Genomic DNA, 5,874 nt, shown 5'->3' with positions numbered 1-5,874 from the left:
CAACGCATTTTAAAAACAGGAGTGACTCCCGTGGACTATCGTTTGTGTGTGTACTGAATAGGTTACAAGAAACACTTCTGAACCTAAGATGGTTGATATGCAATGTCTCTTGAAGAAGATGGTCTATTAAGATATATTTATTGGCTATAAAATATTTATTAGCGATCAGAGACATTGTGCGAGCAACTATGTAGAAAGACCTGCATTTGCTACAGATAGGCTATACAGGACATGACTGTATTATGTAGCCTAGATAACCTGGAACTCACTGAAGGGACTTTTTTCAGGTAGCAAGGTTTTTATTTTTTGTGCAATATGCAGGCATGAAGAAAACTGCAGGTTGCTTGCTGTCAACACCACTGATGTGTGTTCTGTGACATGGAGCATTATCCTGCTGGGAATTTCAATTTGGAAGTGGACAGAATGTGTCTGGCCATAAAAGGACAGTCAGAAGGAACACATTTATGTGGATTTGCATTTAAATTATGCTCATTTGACATTAAGGAGCTAGTTTTTGCAAGGAATTTCCGGCATCATTACACTGACGGCATCAACTCAAAACACATGAAGGTTTCCGTAGGTTTTTGCTGTTTACACGTAATTTTTACCCTAGTATCTGTATAACATGGTGGAAATTGAGATTGATCAGACCAGACTCGCTCATCTGTTTTTGCTCATGTGGCTGCTATAAGCTTATCTCAGTTCCAGGCCTTAGCTGGCAGAAATGGAGCCTGGCGTGTAATTTGTAACCCATCCAACCCTTGATGTGTTCATGTTTTAATGCCCATCTGCTGTTGTAAATTGTTTCTGTTTAAGTAATTGTTTCTTTTTTGACAGCTTGAACATTGATAGCTATTCAACTCATTAATAGGAGTCTTGTTCTTAGTAACGGTGCTTATTTGGAGTAAAAAATATATTCATTTTGGTCAAAGACCAACTAATCTGGTCTTACATACTGAAATCAAGCCACATGGTTTACTCTTTGACTATTTAACTGGATGTTTACATTCTTTAAAAGCCTAATGATTATTGAAATGAAATCTATATGCTCTATTGATGCACAGTCTCATGTTGCATTGTCCCAGGAGGCACAATAACAGTAAACTGCAGGTCTGGAAATTGAATGACAAGATAAGCAGCACAGGAAGTCACATGATGGGTGAGCAAGCAAACAACTCAATAGCTTGAGATGAAAGACTTGATATCCTAGTTTTTCCAGCGATAATTGCATAATTCATTCTGAAAGATACCAGTAATTATCTTCAAGCAAACATTTGACAAAAAAATGTATGCTATTTCAAATAAAAATAATAATAAAGTAGATGTATTGGTTAAATGCTTTCTTCCTTCCAAACTTTCAGGTTTTAGTCTGAAGCAATGAGAACTTTATTTCAAATTAATTTAACTTGGCTTCCAGGATCATTACATGTTCTTCAGACCAAACAAAGTCAAATTGAGTGCAAAATGAGCTTTTGTTATATTAATCTAATCAGTCACCTTAAAGCCTAAGAAAACTTTGTAAACATTGTTGAGGACTTTGACAAATGTTCAGCCTTATTAACACAGGTTCATCAGTATGCCAAGCGCATATTAAAAGGTAATGATGGTTGAAGTCTTCCTACAGAGATGACTTATTTTCAAGGCCTTTTCCCCTTTTTGTTTCTTTAGTGATATGAGCCTCTCTCCTCATTGTCAGCTCTATCCACTGTCTGTCAGACACTATGAATGGTCGGTTTGAGTCTAAACATCAGTGGCTGTGGGTGGATGATGGAGCATGATACCAGAATCGATTCTCCACAAATTAGATATAGTAATGGGTCATTTCTCCCCATAAATACCTATCACTGCTGGAACCACTGTGTGTTCTTAGCCTTGTTGTGTACACACAGTTAGACTTGTATCAATCTTGTTCTAACCCAGATAGGTCTTCCTCAGTCGAGTTGGCTCAGATAGAATAACAACAACAGGGACTGATCTATGGCGCATTCTGCAAAATACATAATAGATTCGTACGGTGACTCTTTAGTAATCTTTACAGATGAAATTAAAAACTATGGTTAGTATAATATTATAATATATATATAATTATGTCAAAATTTTAGTTTGGAATACCTTTCATGATTCATGTTACCAGCTATAGGCCTGATTCCAGTTGAGTCTTGATGCATCTCAAACAACAGTGAACGACCGCCTCTCGAGCCCGATCTCATGAAAGTGCTTATCTATAGCACGAATGATAATATCTCGTATCATTTATAAGCCAAAACGAGTTTTAGCGTAAATATGGTACGCAGTTTTCGCGTGTATATGATACGCACTTTATGGCGTGTAATATGCACGCCCTCCTCACCCCTAATCCTACCCAAGGGGTTTGCAGTGCGTATCATTTGAACGCTAAAACTCGTTTTGGCGTATAAATTATACGAGATTTATCATTCGTGCTATACGCACTTTCATGAGATTGTGTTGGCCTCTCCACCTGTCAGTCAGTCAATTAGTGTCAATGCACTAAAACAATCATTGTGTAAAGCATGATCAACAGAAGTTGATTTAATAGAGGAAACAGGGCCTGTTATAATGAAATAAATAGAATCAATTAAAGGTGAAGATGGCAAAGACAGGAAATATGAATTGCATAATACCAAGAAAGAAAATATGAAGGACATTTTTTTCAACTTTTATTTTTTAATTTATCTTTTTAATTTAAGGGATAGTTCTCCCAAAATGATTTATTCTGTCATTGATTACTCACCCTCATGTCATTCCAAACCCATAAGACTTTGTTCATCTTCTGAACACAAATAAAGATCTGCGCAACTGACACTTTGATGCTTCAGAACGTTCATAAAGAGATCGTAAAACTAATCCATATTAATTTAGTGGTTTAGTCCAAATTTTCTGAAGAGACTCGATCGCTTTATATGATGAACAGATTGAATTTATTACATGAACTGTCCAAACTTAGAAATCAGGCGATCAACAAAATATCCCATTGCTTATCGTTATCCCAGGCACTGCTGGTTACTGCAAAAATGTTATGTAAAAGTGTAAGAATGTGGGTGGTGACTGAATAATGATCCTATTTTAATAGGAATTAAAAATGTAAAAAATATAGCTGTTTTTTTAATTTTTTTATAATGTAATCATTTGTCTCATCAAGTGAACTGAAATTGGATTGCCCCATCAGGCTCATAATTGGGTGGGCCCCCTGTTGAGCCATGCAGGCCTGAAATGAGGTGTAACCTGTCTGCCTGCAAAATTGTTAGCTTTGGAAACAGACAAAAGGTTATCTTAGCTTTAGTGGAGAGGTTTATTTCACGCTCAGTGGGAGATAGAGTGAATGTGGGCAGCATTTATGGGACGTCTGTCTCATTCAGCCTCCTGACATCTTGGTCAGCGCAGCAGCTCAATTGGACCTTAATAAAAGTGCTAAGCCAGCAGTTTTCTGCATGGGAAATGGAGTTCTGCTGTCAAAACTGTCTTATTATCATTCTCCACCAGATAGCCTTGACAGCAACACATAATTTTACGACCTTCCAAGCATAAGGACACACTGGCAAAGCATATTCTCAAGGGAAGCGTTCTTACCATTTCAACTGATCTTTATAGCTATATTGCTTCCATGTACAGTACCTTATTATTCTCATCACCAGCTAAGCTGGATGCTGCACATGTTACTGGTGGGGTTTGGGTCACATCTTCCAATATGAAGGTATCAAAAATGTATCCATACTATTCTTTCTTCCCTAACAACATGTTCTAGTAAAATGTTGCTAACATTCCTATTAAGTTATGAAAATGTTAATTTATGAAAACATTATATTTGAATGTTGTCTGTTTAAACATTCAAAACATTATGCTAATGTTAAGCGAACATTCAATTTTATAATTTTGCTAACATTATAGGAACTCACATTTTGAATGATCTCTGAACATTTGAAAACAAGTGGTAACATTTAAAAATGTAACATTCAAAATGTTTTTTAAGAAAAAAAAAAGTTTCATGTTTTTTTTTTTTTTTTTTTTTTGGGTGCTAATGTTTTGAGAACATTTTTAAAGACCAGTAACTTTGAACAAAAATTCTATTAACAATACTGTTTGTTCTTAATTTTGAGAGAACCCCCCACCTACACACACACATATAGAGTTTATTGCCATTTAGAGTGCTAGAGTGTGTTGTTTGCCAGTGCTGATTTGTTGGGCAATCAATACTGCATACAATAAGTGTAAATCATAATTTCAAGTACAAACACAAGCATCTTCAAGATACTCGGATTGCCTCTCTTCAAGATTCTCACTCCAACGCTATATAGGCTTTTCTGAAGGCTGAAACATTTGATTAGAGACTCTTGGGTGTTTCTGGGAAATTCCTTAGCTTTCTTTAAAAAGGTTCATTCTTTCATGTCAAAAAAAGATAAACATGCCATGCAGTCTTTGTGCTCTGGCTGTCACTAATCCAGAAAACCCATTTCAGTAAAATGATGTACTGTACAAGGACTGGCAGCAGAATTCAGAAATGGACTAGATCCAAAAAAGGAAAGGTGAAGGCTTTTTGTTACTAAATATGGGTGTTTCTTCCACCATTGGCGCTTTTGTCCCTGTGGACTATTTAGAAAATAACTCCATTAAAACACCTTTTTCACAGGAACAGTGTTGTTACTGTTAACTAAAAGTAAAAATAAAAACCACTTTCATTAACTGAAAATAAAGCTTAAATAAAATCAAATATAAATGTGCAGAAAACATATACTTAAAGTACTTACATGAGAAAAAGGAGAATATTTTGCAAAATTTGCCAATTAACTGAAGAAAGTTTAATATGAAGGACTAACCAAAAAATTTTACAAAAAATTTAGTGGTGCAATGGATCACAACATTTACTCAACCCCACCTTCCATCTGGTATGACAACTTTCATCTGTAGAACACAAAAGGACTTCTGTGCTTTTTTTTTTGGGTCCTTTTTGGCAAATGAAAACTCCAGTCCCCATTAAATTAAATTTAATAAAAATGACCAGTGCAGTATTTTTTTCCCCCTTTTTTTGTTATGCAGAAGTGAAAAAGTCATCAGTTTGGAATGACATGAGGATGAGAAAATAGCCCCTGGGAAATAATCCATATGTAGTTGAAGAAATATTCAAACATATTGCTGGAATAATGTGCCTTGCTGAAAATCTTATTGTTTCTAATTTTAATGATATTTGCAGCTTAAATGCTGCACGCTTATCGCTGCTTTAAATACCTCTGCCCAGGTAACATACAATAAAATATTAATTTGATTAAATAAATAAATGCATGAAAGATCAGTATAATGACTTATTACCTAATACAAAAACAGACATTATAAGATTTCTCAGCAGCTGACCTGACAATGAACCAGATACAAGACTGATGAAGCGTATTTGGCGAGAAAAGATTGTCACCCTGAGAGAAACATCATTTTGATGCCACCATATATCAGTTGGGTTGATAACGCAAAAAAAAAAAAAGAAGAAGTTGCTGTTGGCCTGGTATGTCTCAGGGTAATGGCTGTGCACAGCTGCAAGGAAATAGTTTTCCTTTTACAACATACTTGAATACATTTCTAAAGATACAGAGTTAAATTCATTAAACGGTTGTGTTTAATATTTTAGTATTTCAGTAAAGCATCCCTGATTTTGATATTCTGCTCGGTTTTCACTCAGAACAAGCCTGCAAGACTGGACAGGACTGCATTCAGCACAGATTATTTTGGGCCGTTTGCACCATTGCTACTGTAGATTGGTGAATCGGGAGTTGCAGTTTTTCCAATTGCTAACACACTAAAATAAAAAAATAAAAAAATAAAACATTTTGCTAAAATGACATGCACAGCACACTTAGGCTAGCCTGGGAA

The sequence above is a fragment of the Leuciscus leuciscus genome (genome assembly GCF_965113295.1).
Source record: "Leuciscus leuciscus genome assembly, chromosome: 7".
Taxonomy (NCBI): Eukaryota; Metazoa; Chordata; class Actinopteri; order Cypriniformes; family Leuciscidae; genus Leuciscus; species Leuciscus leuciscus.
Note: the sequence above shows the minus strand (reverse complement) of the source record.